The sequence below is a fragment of the Nuphar pumila genome, chromosome 14, assembly GCF_984573655.1.
Source record: "Nuphar pumila chromosome 14, dmNupPumi1.hap1.1, whole genome shotgun sequence".
NCBI lineage: Eukaryota > Viridiplantae > Streptophyta > Magnoliopsida > Nymphaeales > Nymphaeaceae > Nuphar > Nuphar pumila.
In genome coordinates this window covers 35,699,570-35,715,946 of record NC_143262.1, presented here as the reverse complement: position 1 = coordinate 35,715,946, position 16,377 = coordinate 35,699,570, and positions in this window count along the sequence as shown.

Sequence of the window (16,377 nt, the reverse complement as noted above, 5' to 3'; positions counted from 1 at the left end):
TAGGATATATATCATTTATAGTTGAAACCATATCCTAAGAAAACGCAGAGCTTGGATCTTGGAGCAAGTTTAGATTTAACATAGAAAACCAAATACGAATAACACATATACTAAAAAAACTTAAGATGTTTATAACCAGGAACTCATTTGAAAATGAGCTCATATGGGGACTTTTGGTCAAGGTTTGGTGTAAGAAGCCTATTAATAAGATATGTAGCAGTTCTGAAGGTATCTACCCAAAATTTATGATTCAAAGAGATATGAAATAACAAGGTCAAACCCATTTTTACATGTCAATGTTTTCTCTCTACTACACTATTTCGTTCAAGAGTGTGAGGACAAGACAACCAACATAGATAAAAAATTTGTAAAATGATCATTAACAAACTCTCCACCAACATCACTATGGAATATTTTGATTTGGCTACCAATTTTTTTTAACATTATTTTTAAAATTTATAAAACATGAGAAAGCATTAAATTTCTTGACCAGCAAAAATAGCCATGAAAACTTTGAAAAATCATCAACAAGCAACAAATAAAACTTATACCCTTCACAAGATGGTGCAGGTGCGAGACCTAGAGATCTGCATGTATTAGCTCTAATGGAGCTTGAGTAAAAAATTCAACTTTAGCAAAAAGTAACTTGTGAATCTTGTTGATAGCACAAGATAAACATAACTCAAAATTATTATTCATAAATAAAATAGACTTGTTTTTCTCAAGTTTTTTTAAAACCTTAAGACTAGGATGACCCATTTGATAGTGCCAAACTTTATCAGAAATTCTAAACATATTATTACTAACTTTAGCAAAACTAAATATAGGAGACTGGTTCTCTTTTCCATGTTGTCCAACTGACTATGACTAAAGTTCTCCCTTAATCGATCCTCTTAGGAGAGTAGTCTTGCTCTGTAGATTCTTCACAAAAAATTTATTAGCATCAAATTCAAACAAACAAGCATGATCTCTTGTAAACTTAGCTGCTAACAAGAGATTTTGCTTAATAGAATATACATGTACGACGTCTTTTAACATAAAAGCCTTATTTCCAAGTTGCAATGAGATATTACCTAAACTAGAAATAGGTAGGTGTGTGCCACTTCCAACCATGACACCATCTGATATCTGGTATTCACTCTTGTTGGTCATGCCTTGGTCTTCAGATGTGATGTGATGTGTGTCCCCTATGTCTGGGTATCATGCTAAATATTGTATGTTATTGATGGTCATAGCCGTAAGTGCTTTTGGAATATCATAGCATGTGTGGGTTATATGATTGCGATGACCACAAAATTAATAGACTACATGTCCCTCTCTTTGTGGTGGTTGTGAAGACTGAGATTGACTACTCTAATTATCTTTAATGAAAATTTTAAAATTTTCAAAAAACCACCCGGCTCCTCTGGAGTGACCTCTACCTCGACTAGGAGCACCACCTCTTCCATGGACTCTTTGCGAAAAGAAGGCCATGGTGGATGCTTCTTCTTGAGAAGGTGGCTTATTGATCATTTGCAACATCTTCTCCTAATTCAACAAAAGTTCATAAATCTCTATAAAGGTGGGTTAAGAATCACGAGTAGAAACAAAAGTAACAAAGCTTTCATAGTCTATCGAGAGACTATTCAATGTATAATGAACTGGATTTTCATCAGACACAGGTCCACTAACAATACATAAATAATCAACAAAAAATTTGATATGGTTTAGATACTCTACCATACTTTTCTCTTCTTTACGGACATCTTGAAGGTCTTTCTTTAACTGCAGGATGTGTATATTAGATTAAAAAAAGTAAAATTATTCCAATGTGACCCAGGCTTTATGAACAATAGAGATACAATTGATATGACCTAAAACATGCTCAATAACAGCCACATGAATCTAGCTAAGGGCCAACTGATTTACCCATTCTTGTACCATGCATTCTAGATTCAGTTTCACTTCTTCCCCTTCTTTAATATACTGACTTAGAGAAGAAAATGATCCATCAACATATTTAATGAGATCCTAAGAGAACATAATAGACTATTTGCAATCTCCATAGAAGATAGTTGTGTCGATTGAGCTTGATTGACACCAACAATGAGAACGTGTTTCACAGGATAGTTGGATTCAACATGAGTGAAGAAAGACTTGATGAAGATCAAGATGAGTTGAATGCCATGAGGATCAGAGAGCTTCACACACAAAGGAACGATACAAGCAATTTGACTCTGATACCGTATAAAGGAGAATCACATGTTTGGGACATGAACACACACTCACAAAGACACAATATAATGTGGTTTTGTCAAGCCTGACCTACGTCCATGATGAACATACATTCTCTCTCTAATTCACATAGAGAGGAGTGGGTTTCTCTTCATCTAAATAAGCAAGTACATGAGAGATACATTCAGATGTAGAGAGAACTCTATTGTTTCTAATCTCCTTGGAGTCCATACAAAATTCAGAGTCACAGTTGGAAGGAGTCCTTCCAATGGTGCAACAATTTATGTTTGGATTAGTCTTACTGGAAGTCCTACCATCTAGTGACTTCTTCTCATTAGGAATCTTCTCAGCATGAGGACTCTTGGACAACTTCTCCTCATAGGGACTCTTCATGATAGAGTCTGTATCCGAAATCATGTTGAGCTGTGAGTTTGGATCTAGACATGTTATCTTAACAACTTTTTGTGTGCCAACTGAGTGTTGCTATACTTTAACTAGTAATGTAAATTCACTTTAGAATTTTAATTTTGTGGTTGTTGTTGTTGATTTTTATTTCAGCCTTTTCTTTCTTCAATTATTTACTTTTACATTGCATGTTTCTTAAGTAATGTTGATGGCTTTTAAGAAGAAAGAAAATGAGCACAGATGAAAATGGTCAATTTTGTACTTGTACTTGCTTTTAACATTCATTTATGCTATCATAAGGTGTAACCAAGTAGAATAATTCCTTTTTTGTTGTGTTGAAGCATGTGTGTGACAATAACCACAATACTTGTGGTATGAGATTATCAAGGAAAAGAATCTCCATTCAGTGAACCAATTTTTGTGCCTGACATTAGTGACCTAATGATGATAAATACATTATAAAGGCTTTGATAGATAGTTAGTTGACAAAAATTGATTGAATATATTATGTTGGCTAGCTATTTGATGCATCATGAATGTTTGTGCGGGAAATTCAAATTGACAAACAATCTCTACATGTGTTTCTTAGATGTGGTCAATGTTAACAATCCATATGCTGTAGAGGAGAGAAAGCTTCCTCTTTAACCTTAAGGGAATCATGATTTTGCTTTCTGACTTTATGTAGTTTTCATTATCTTGTAAAGAAGATGCTTGTTATGCTTGGCCACTTTTGTTGTGTTTATGTTACGAGTTTTTAAACTAGTTCACTCATTATATACAAGTTTCTTATTTTAGTTTCGAGCCATAGTGGTTCAAGAATATCTTCTTGTTATACTATACTTGCTTTCTCTTGTCTTAATGGAGGAAATTTAAAGTGTTATGGCAAGTTTTATAGTAGAAGATGAGTGATTTCCTTCTCAGGAATTAAAATTAGAAACTGGTTGTATATTAAGTTGCCAAAAAATTGACCATTAATTTTTAAAAGAGATTTTAAGTCCTATCTTTTGAATGAAATTGTCAAATACAGAGTTGAAGTTAATGTCATGGCTGAGATACATATGAAGCATCTTATTCTTATGCATCAAAAAAACAAAAACAAAAAGATGTGTATGAAGTATATCTTCAACCTAGCTTTGAAAAAGGATATGAGAATAAGATCCTAATTTGAAACTTTTGGTGAAAGAAAGAATCCTAAAATATTCTTTTAGAGAACTTGGGGATCCTATTTTCCTAGTATCATGCAAAAGTTGGTTTCTCAAAAGAAAAATGGAAAGCAAAACCTAATATGCGACTTGTTGTGGCTAACTAATGGACTCAACAAGCTAAACCATAAGCAACTTGTATAGTATAAATGAACTGATTGTTGAGCTCGAATTGTATATATAAAGTTCACAAATTTCCCAGAATTTATAAATAAATAAAAGAAGATTTTTATTTTAATTATTCAGATATTTAGCTTTGATTAAATATTATTTTTAGGCATTTTAATTAGCTAATATTATTCAATTAATTGGTGATTATTTATCGATAATATTCTGAAATTTATGTAAGTTATTTAATATTTAATTAGGATTTATAAAGTTTTATATGAAATATTTGGATCTGGACCTCAGTGGAGATCCATGAGAATCAACCCAGAGCAATGTAAGTTTGAGCTATCCGAATGATTCAAGCCAACCCAAATGGATTTGGGTAGGGTTTAGACCCATATTAGGGTTTAAACCAGACATAGAAGGAATTTGGATCCATTTGAGACCCAATGGATCCTTCTCTAAAGTTGTAAGTATTTTGGATCTATTTGGAGATCCAAATGGGTTCCACTAAGAAAAAGGTATTATGGATCCATTTAGAGACCCAAATGGATCTCACTAAGTAAAATGTGAAAATGGATCCACTTGGAGACCCAATTGGATTCCACTAAGTAAATATGGTTTTTGGATTTATCTGAGACCCGAATGGATCCCATTAAAGTAAAACAAAATTGTTTTGATCCACCTAAGGCCCAAATGAATCGAACTAAATAAATATGATTTGGGTCCACTTGGATCCACGTCGTGCATTTTGGAAGAAAATCTTCAAGGGTAATTTTGAGATTTTTTTGCTTATCGTAAGCATCATGTACTACAAGGTAGGTTTACGATAACTTACGTACATGTGTAGTTTTAGGTTATTTAAAATGTGTGTATTTCTATATTTATGTAGTTATATATATATATAGTTTTAGAAATTATTTATGTTGCACATTTTATGAGAACATTATATATTTACAAACCATTGGATTTTATGAGCAAAAATATGTATGTGTGCAAAAAGTTATGAAATTATTCATATGTTTCAAATGAAAATACGTATACGTTCAAGTTTACGAGCAAAATTGTGTATTTCAGATTTTATGCACATGTACATATAAATGCATTTTCAAAGTTTTTGAATAATTGTATATATGTGGCTCAGGCTTTTTGAATACGCATGCTTAAGAATGTTTACATAATTTTAAGCCCGTGTATGAATAAAAAATCAGATTTTGTTGCATGAGTACAATCTGGATTTACGATGCATGTTAGCATGATGTTTATTGATTGTACTTTTTGCAATGGTATTTTTAAAACATAATTTTCACTGAAAGATTTGAAAAATCGTCAACCAAAAATATAAAAACCGACTTTCCACTTTCGTGGTGAGTACGAGTCGAATCCTTAGGGAACGGGAGAATATTCAAATTAAATCTAAAATTTTTAATTTATTAATATAACAAATGTTTGCAACTAAGTCAAATACTACAACTATGATAAAGTTACAGGCTAAAAATAAAAATCAACTAAAAACAATTCCTAAGTAAGTTGCTAAAGCCTTCTCCAGATCACAGAGGCATTTTTGTCGTTTCACACATTTGCATTCACACTTTCAGAATGAATACACTTTTCGACTTGTCATGAGCTTATCAACCTAAAACAACATAAAATAAAAAGTTAGTAATGAAAATAACTATAAATAATGTCAAAATTATAAGTAATACTAATTCTGAAATTAATTACTAAACTAAATTACAATTAAAATAAAAATTAACTAAAATGCACTGTCTAATTAAACTAACTAATTCTATTAAATCTAACTAAACTAACTACCATAGTTACACTAACTGTTATGCATAAAAACAAGAAAAACTATCAAAAACTAACTAATTGAAAAAATGTTTGTTTTGCCCTCAATATAGTGCAAAATTGAATTCTGACAGGTTTTCAAAAATAGACTTTTTGAAGAGGCAAACGAAGTCCAAAATTGCTGAAATTTCTTCTGTTCTATTTCTGACAAATTCATCTGGAAGCTCCAGATATAAGCATTTCAAATTTGATAGAATTTTGAAAATTGCCTGTCCTAAAATTTAAAAACCCGAAAAACCTGTTTTTGAAAAACGCTTAAAAATCTGACCAAATAAACTCCAATTGAGCTGATTTTTGGTCTGTAGACAAACAACATACCAGTGAAGAGAATAGAACCAATTTTTCAAAAAAAAATTGGAAAAAATGCACATAAAATAATGAATGCAATTTTCTGTGATTTCCAGTTTGAAAATTCAATGCACTATTAGATCAATGATAAGATGATTCATGCAATAACAGACTTTACAGATCTAAATACTGAAAAAACTTAGTAACAAAATTTATTATACTAAAAAAAAGATATCTAAAATGAAATTTAAATATAGACTTAAAACCTAAATTATCTAAAACAAAATAACTAAGTTATAATGCAATGAATAACATGCAAGCATGAATACCCAATGTCAAGTAAACTAATGTAAATGCATCTACGAATACAACTAATTCAACTACACTTAAATTCACTAGGTTAGTATTAAAGTAATGGAAATGCAACAATAACTTCTAGGCTAACTTAATTCATGATTAGACATGGAGTAATAAAACAAATGCAAATGCAAACTAACCTAATGCATAAACTTTCACTAAAATGAATATTATTCAGTATGAAACCTATTAAATAGTGGCAAACATGATATCAAATGAGCTCTAAGCATGCACGTCTAACACAACTTACCTAAAAAAATATAAAACACATTAGAGGGAAATTAAGTATTATCCACTAAAAATTGTCCCCTATGTGGGACCTACTTAAAACTTAAGTGACAACAAAACATACAAATGGAAATCTAATTAACTAGAGACTAATGAACCTAACTAATATGCAAGATTGCTTAGTAAATGCCATGCAAGAATAAAACTATCTAGGTCAACTTACCTAAATGATTAATTAAATCAGAAACTAATTATCCTATGCTAAATTACCTAATAGAAAGGTCTTTAATGAATAATTAGGCTGAAATGGATTTAGGTGGGTCCCATACACTATCTCTTTAGGAGAGTCACTTACCTTTTAGAGTCAAAATCGCCAGCCTCAAGTGGGCCCACACATTTGGTTGGAAAAAAATTGAATTGATGGTAGGTCTTTTCTTCTTAAGGAAATACACATCAACTACTAAGTAGGTGATTCAAAATTTGAATCACCTTACTTAATTAGAAAATCTGTAAATCCTCCAAGGTTGGCGTCTTCAAGGAAGACCCCACCTTTCTTAATTGAAATCCCAAGAAATTGGGCAAGCCCCTAAATGCCAAAAAAATGCCTATTGATTTAAAGTTCCAAAAATACCCCTCTCTCCAAATTCAAAAATTACAATGATACTAAATTAGGCTAAATACACTCTACCCAACTACTATCAAACTAACTAATACATGGGCATCAAATGAAATAAAGCAAAACATGACTAGCTACAATTAACAATTTTTGAAAATTCTAATTAAGACAACTATTGACTAACTATTATTCAATGAATCTCGACACAAAAAAAAAACTTCCTGAACACACTAATACTTACCAAAAGAACCCAAGACCTTGTTGTTGGACCAGCCATGGCTGCCTTCCTCCTTGAGAAAGATGACAACCTCTAAAAAAATTAAAAACATGATTTTACACTATCTAAAAAAAATGATCTATAACTAAATAAAATGCAACCATTCAAAAACAAAACAAATTATTTTTTTGACATTACAACACTATTTAGACTCAACTTTAAGAGATTACAGCAGACCCTAACCTATTGTAATCAACAACAACAAAAATTTCAGAACATCAATACGTAGTCTTCAAAATCGGCTAGACATAATCTAGTCAGTTTTGCTTATTTAACAAAGATCACACACTTAACACAAAACGACTTTTCAAACCACCTAAACTTGATCTTAGACCTTACAAAAACATATTTTTAACCTGGTGTAACTTACTGACATCTGCTAAAAAATCAGAATACAAATTTTTTATAAAAACATCAAAAATGCCTAAACCTAAGCTAGTCGATTTTCACAATAAATACAAAAAATTGAAACCACATAACTCGACCCCTAAAAAAATAAATTAGACTCAATCTTAATACGCGAAAGACCTGATTTTTAGCTACCTAAATGCTGTAAAAAAAATTCAGAATGCAATGTGATTGGAAGACCAAAAACGGCTAGCTAGAGGCTAGCCGATTTTGACAAATTCGCAAAAGAAATCAAAATAAAAACAAAGGAATGGGATCTTACTGGACGATCATCATTCATTACCAAATCTGAGGTCTCCCACGGCTTCTTCTACCTCTGCTTTAAGTCTACAACTTCCACCAACTTGATGATGAAGCGATGGCGGTGGTTCGAAGGACAGTAGATGGGAACAAAGCGCGAACTTGAAAAACTCTTCGGCTCGCGTGAGGGGCCAAAAATCTCCTTGACCGGATAACACCCGAAAAGCTCCTCAGTGTGAAGATCAAACTCCATCAATGGCTGCCATGTTGCTGCAAAAAAATCAGAAAGTGAGAAGAAGCTTGACACGAATAAAAAAAACAACACAAATAGAGATGGAAGAAAAGAAGATGATGATGCCCGAAAAATTCCTCGGCGGCACAACACCCAAATAACTCCACGATGTGATGAAACACATGTGGGAGGTAGAAGATGGAGGTGGCTATGCTGGGATGAAGATTCTCTCAAAAATCTGGACAAAAAAATTAGCCTAAGGGGTTTGCTCTATTTCTTTGTTTCATTTTTTCAAAAATTGCAAAAACACTCTTATGAAAAAGTGTTTTAAAAAACACTCAAAACTTCTCAAAAATAGCTAGGTGCCTCTTTTGGAAAAATATAAATGGGTCTATGGATTGGGTCAATGTGATCCAATTCTGATCTAAAAATTAAAAAATCGTCATTCTCATATGGGCCTGGATTTGGATCTCGCCGAAATTCTCTTCATTTCACAAAAACGCTCATAACTTCGCCAATTTAACTCTAAATTAGACGAAATTTAAAACATAGCTTCCTATGACTAGACTCCACATAAACATGTGTTTTAACTCTAAAAATATGGATAATGACATGCATATTATGTTAATTCTAGAATGCATTTCATGCATTATCATTTATGCTTATGACACGATGACTGATAAAATGCATATTGAATGATGTATGTATGTATTGCAAAATATCTATGATGAAAAGCGTGTTATGCAATTGCTATTTTATGATGGTTCGATCTTGCATGAGTAGCTCCTAACCTTGTGCACAGTCAACTAGACTAATATATTTAGTGCTCCAAATGGATGGCTGATAACCTTAGGTTGTGTTAAATGAAATCATATGTGCTTGTGCCTTGCAGAGGCTATTGAATCTGTAAAAGATTAATTATTATTTAAAGCATTCATGTCAAGAGAATTAATCAAATGATAAAGTGTGCATGTTAATTCTCTTGTAGCTTACAATGAGAGAGTAAGCGAGTACACTATGCTTTGTGGGATTTTGTTAAAGCATGAATGGTTGCTTCCCCAACCAGAGATAAAAGGGAATAACTGGCACCGGTGTTGCGGGGTGGTAGTGAGATTGTTTCAGCTGAAAATCAAGTCTGACATATCAAGATGCAGATGTTGGGGTTTCTCTCTCTTCGAATCGTCACTTACTAGAGAACAGGAAAAGAGAAGCAAAGCCAGGATAATGAGATACAAATTGATTGAATATACCCCTGGGTCGAGCATTTAATCTGAGTATTATCTGCATCGTACCAGCAAAATATAAAGAAAGATAAACGAAAGTGTTTTGTGCATATAGTAAAGCATGGCATGCACCATCTAAGAAAGAAAATATAAATGAAAATAATTATAAGTTATCTGTGCCTACAATGATCGCTTCACTTGCACGGGTAGGTCATGCATGAATTGAATAATCATTAATGAGAAAGATTATTACATATAATATTGAATTATTATTTTTCTGCATTGATAATTGCTTATTTACATTTAAAGATTGTTATTTCATGTATGTTTGTTTTTATGCATATGTGTTTTATTATTGTATTCCTATTGGGGGTTGTTCTGACCCCCTAGTAAAACAATTTCAGGTATTGAGTAGCTGAGACAGAGGAGTTATAGAAAATTGAGGCGGTGTCAAAGAGCCAGTCACTTTCCTTTTTCGAGAATCGAGTTTTTGGATGAACTTCACCCGTTATTTTGGAAAACATTACTATTATTCCAGATTTTGTAAATTACTTTGTCTATGGAATGAAATTATTTTGAGAAATGTTAATTGTCTTAAATTCATTATTATTGTGATTGATCATTCTATAACCCGCTTGAGGTTTTGACCTAAAAAGTTAAAAAAATCCCATTGATAATTTGAAAAGAAAAGTTTTAATTTTATGCATTTTTTGGGTTTAAAATCTTGGGATGTTACAGTATAAGTATGTGAATCAATTATACAACATCTATGTCCAAAATAACATGCTAGCTCATCTGAAGGGTGGTATTTGTTTGTAATCCACAAGTCATGAGTATGTGACAAAGTTGGATAATTGCTTGTTGATGTATTTTTTCTTTGTTTAACTTTGATAGTGATGTTGCACTATCATAACTGAGCCCATCAATAAGTTAGGTTGGTACTAAGTCTTGTCCAAGCTAGTAAGTCTGACTAGTTTTAGAAGAAAAAAATTCAAGCCAAGTCGGCCGAGACGGGCTTGTGTTGTATTTTCTGATCAGGCTAGTCAACAATTGGTGGGTGGTGAGCTGTTGCACTGGCCCACAGCCCATCGTCGGTTTGGACTAAGCTTAATTATCTCAAGTCAGGTTGGGCCTCCAAAAGGAGTCCGAGGCTCGGCCACAAACAGGTCATGCCACCTAGAGTGATGTTCACCCCCTATATAATCAGCACCTGAGTTTTAAATGGACACAACCATTCTGATTAATCCTCATAACATGTCAAAAAATCAGAATAGTATTCAAGTTAGGAGGAGACTACACTTCGATAAACCCAAAATTCAACCATGACTCTACGAACAAACGTTTGATCTGGCCAAGAAATCTTCAAGAATTTTTTCTTGATAAAAAATATTCTTCAACCATGACTGGATGCAGGTGCATTTCAGCCAACGCATAAGACAAGAAACTTACGTTATGTCCCAATCATGCCAACAATATATTTGGATTGTGCTTGGTATTGAACATTTTCTTAAAAGAAATCAACAAGCACATTATTCAAGTTGAAATATAACAATACAATTCACAGAAATATATTTATGTTGATGTTAGCGTTGAGTTTTAGTCCTTCAGTGATCGGTTACATCTTCAACATTGGCTCAACTTTGAGGCACATGTGTGTCATCATGATGCAACAACACTATATTGACTAACCTTAACAAGAAACTTTCATTATTAACTTCTTTCTTCCACAATTCAGTCTCAAAATTGCAAGCACTATTTAGCTGTAAAAAAACAGAGAGAATTTATTTAATATTGTTTAACAATCTATACATACAAATTTAAGAGTCAAATATATAACAAATCTTACATAATTTTGGCATCCAAAAAATAATTTATTTAAGTAAAAGTGCATCAAAATTATTGAAATTGAGCAAGCCTTTATAAAAGCACAATATTAACCATTATAAATTCTAGAAACAAGACAAGTTTGTTTGGTCATTATGCAAATCTACATACCTTGATGCCTATAAACATGCAACCGATCAAGAGATAAATATCACTACAAGAAAATACGTTGTTAGCGACGGACTTTAGCGACGGAATACGTCCGTCACTAGTTAGCGACAAATTAACAAGCGAAAAAAATCCGCCGCTATAATAAATGAAGTTTACGAAAATAGCGACGGAATAGCGCCCGTCGCAAACTCCGTCGCTACTTAGCGACGGATTTTGCGACATAGTGTTTTATCGTAATGAACGCAACATTTGCCAACGACCTTTGCGATGAAAGATTTGTCGTCGCTACTTAGCGACGGACTGAGCGACGGAATATTTTCCGTCGCTAGTTTCGTAAATTTGATTTACGTTGGCTTAGCAACGGAATTAATTCGTCGCTAAGCCGTCACTAAGTTTCGAATAACCCTAATCTCAGACAGCTTTTCCTTTTCTTCTTTCGTTGCTCCCGCTCCCGCCGTTCGCCTATTCCGGTCGTTCGCCCGCTCCCGCCGTTCACCGTTTGCCGGTCCCACCGTCCGCAGGCCCCACCGCCCGGAGACAGGTAAACGAGGGGGTCCCCCCCCCCGCGCGCATTTTCCGACAGGGGGTCGGTCCCCCCGCGTTTTTCGGCAGGGGGTCGACCCCGACAAGGGGTTAACCCCCTGCCTTTCCGGCAGGGGCCTAACCCTCTGCCGGAACAGCAGGGGGTTAACCCCCTGTCATGATAGGCAGGGGGTCGACCCTCTGCGTGCTCAGGCAGGGGGGCGACCCCCTGCCAGAACAGGGGGTCAGTTAACCCCCTATGTTTCGTAAGGGGGTTAACCCCCTATGTTCCGTAAGGGGGTCAACCCCCTGCCAGAACAGCAGGGGAGTCGACCCCCTGCCGGAACAACCTCTTTTTTTTGTGGTGACTTCATTTTAAAACAACATTTTTTTGTGCAGATTTTTCAATGGAACCAGCTTGTGCTCAGCCACCTGTGGTAAGTAAGTGACAAAAACAATGCAAATCAGGTAAATACCCGTGGTGAGTAAGTGATGCAAGCGTATCACATGTTATTTAATTTATTAGATGTAACACTTTATTATTCACACACTCACTTAGTTGTTGATATTTAGAGTTGCTTTGTTGGAGTTCGGAGATCATGCTGAGCATGATTTTAATGTATGAATATGGAAGTGTTCTTATTTTTGGAGTACGGAGTCCATGCTAAGCATGATAGTAGTTAGTGAAATATTGAAGTGTGTTTGCTGCAGGTACATGTTTGCCATTTATTTGATATGAATAATTACGATGTATTGCAATGTTTGATGTAATTGTACCCATGCTTGCATGTAGTTACTTTCAATTTGATTATGATTTCCATGTGAAAATGTATAATGAAAGCATGCTTCAAGTGATTGTATCGTGTCATTAATAGTTTGCACATAAAAATATTAAGTTATCAATGCATGCATCAAAATTCATGTTATTGTATGACATCATATATTGCATGATAAATTTGATATTTTCTTCATCGTAGCATTCTGATTGTTCTCTTTTAATTAGTTAGATTATTATTCGTAACATCATAAGAAAATGACTGCAAACCGTGAATGGATGTACCGTAGGATAGTGAACAATGAGTTATCACATGAATATATGGATGGTGTTGAAAGTTTTATTGAATTTGCAACGGCAAGTGTCAATACAGTGGATCCCACATGTCAGATTAAGTGTCCCTGCAAGATTTGTAAGAATAATCGATTTGTAGAACCTCATAGCGTTAGACATCACCTATACAGGAAGGGTTTTGTGAGTGATTATCAGAACTGGATGTTTCATGGAGAAGAATTTAGAAACGATTTTGATGCACGAGTGAATGTGGTGCACGATAATCCATATACGGATTTAATATTTGATGCCGCAGGAACAGAACTGGGTTTTGCTATGAGTTCTAGTGATGTAAGAACTGTCGTAGATAAAGAATCACCAAACGATGCAACTAGTAGATTTTATGATTTACTTAGAGATGCTGATGAGCCACTTTGGAACGGTTGCGAGAGTCACACTATCTTGTCTGCAGTTCTTTAACTAATGAATTTGAAGTCCGAGTATAATTTGAGTCAATCATGTTTTGACTGTTTGTGCATGATTGTGAAGAGTATGTTGCCCAAAGATGAGAAATTGCCACAAAATTTCTATCGTGCGAAAGTTATGGTCAACGCTCTAGGTATGGGTTACAAAAAGATTGATGCTTGTCCAAATCACTGCATGTATTTCAAGGAGTAGGAAAACAACATATCATGCCCGTCATGTGGGCATCCTCAGTTCAAGCCAAAGACAAGAGGCAATGGTAGCACGAGATCAAAGGAAGTTTCATACAAGTCGCTCCGCTACTTTCCTATCACTCCTAGATTGCAACGATTGTATATGTCTTCAAGGACAGCTAAACACATGAGATGACATGCAAATAAAGTTTGACACAATGAAAACAAGATCATGCATCCTGTTGACGCTGAAGCTTGGAAGCACTTTGATTATACTCATCAGAACTTCACAATGGAAGTGCGAAATGTTAGACTCGGTCTATGTACATATGGATTTAATCCATTTGGGGGTAGATCAACTCCATACTTATGCTGGCTAGTATTTTTAACTCCATACAACCTTCCACCAAGCTTGTGTATGAAACATTCAAATTTTTTCTTGTCTCTGTTGATCCCTGGTCCGACCTCACCTGACCAAAATCTTGATGTATATTTAAGGCCATTGATTGATGAACTAAAAGTACTGTGGGATGATGGTGTTACCACATATGATGCCCACAAAAAATAAAATTTCAACATGAAGGCCGTTGTTCTATGAACAATCAGTGACTTTCCTGCATATGGTATGCTATCTGGTTGGAGCACACATGGGAGGTTGGCATGACCGTACTGCATGGAGGATTCCAAAGCTTTTAGATTGAGGCATGGAAGAAAGCCTTGCTGGTTTGAGTGCCATCGTCGATTTCTACCCAGCGACCATCCGTTCCGACGATAAAAGAATGTGTTTAAAGCAAGCACAACTAAAATGGAATGTCCATCCTCAAGATTGTCTGGCATAGAGATTCTAAGAAGATTATGATACTTTCTAGATGTATTAACAGATGCCCGCAGTCCTATACCCTTCCGTGGATTTGGGAAGGATCACAATTGGACGAAAAAATCTATTTTTTGGGAACTACTGTATTGGCCGACCCTATTGATACGACATAATTTGGATGTGATGCATGTGAAGAAAAATGTGTTTGATAATGTGTTCAATACAGTAATAAATGTTAAAGGGAAAACGAAGGATAATCCGAAGGCCCATATGGATTTAAAATTAATATGTAAAAGACCAGAATTGGAACTCAAAGAGTATAATGGCAAAGTACTGAAACCAAAGGTTAAGTACGTGCTTGGACCTGATCAAATAAAACATGTATGTCAATGATTGATACAATTGAGATTTTCAGATGGATATGTCTCTAACATTGCTCGGGCTGTGAAGATTGACGATGGACAATTATATGGGTTGAAGAGCCATGATTGTCATATTTTTATGCAACGATTGATACCCCTAGCATTCCATGATATGTTAGACAAACCTATATGGGGGGTATTGTCTGAGTTGAGCAGATTTTTCAGAACATTGTGCGCATCGGAGGTCGTAGTATCAGATGTAAAGAATCTCGAGGACTCTGTCATCACCACTGTTTGTCTGCTAGAAAAGATATTTCCGCCAGCATTTTTCGATGTTATGGAACATTTGATCATACATTTGCCATATGAACTAAGGGTTGGTGGCCCTGTGCAATATCGATGGATGTACCCATTTGAAATGTATATGTTTTTTTATATTTGTCTCTTTAATGACAGATATTTAAAATTTGAAATGTATATTTTTGTCAGATGCATGTTCGAACTAAAAAAAAAAGGTTCGTAATAAAGCAAGAGTAGAAGACTCTATTTGTGAGGCATACACTTTAGAAGAGATTTCAAATTTCTCATCTATGTACTTCGAATCTCATATTCCAACACGTTACACATGCTCGCCCCGTAACGATGATGAAGAACAAGTAACTGTAGCTGACACGTTGTCGATATTTCAACCACTTGGGAATGCATTTGGTAGTTGCCGATCAAGGCTCTTGACAGATCGAGAGCAAAACACAACACACATCTATATTCTTTTTAATTGCTCAGCGATCAACCCATACATCGAATAAGTATATATAGACGCAACACAATTATAAATCCTTTTATGTTCTATACGTGTATACATGGCTCGGTAATATAAGTATTTGTGCTTTGCAGACGATTTGATCTGGAGTTGCAAAGAAAAGTTTCACATCTCACTGATGCAGAAGTACAAAAAGAACGTGAAACTAAGTTTATGGAGTGGTTGAAACAATTGGTAAAGAAGCTAACATAAAATTTGTACTTGTAAATAACACTAAGTTACTTAATTGGTCGTGATCACAATCATTGTTTTTGTCTGTGCATAGGTCCGCCATGGTGATGTTAAAGATCAAGGAATATGTGATTTAGAAAATGGTCTGACCAAAGTTGTGCAATGCTACAACGGGTACATCGTAAATGACTATCAATTTCATACAAAAGATTATGGTATAAACAAATCAACGATGAATAGTGGCGTGTGTGTCAAGGGTAGCAGCTACGGTGAAAATGAATATGATTACTACGGTGTTATAGAGGAAATAATGGAGTTGACTTACTTAAGCATAAAT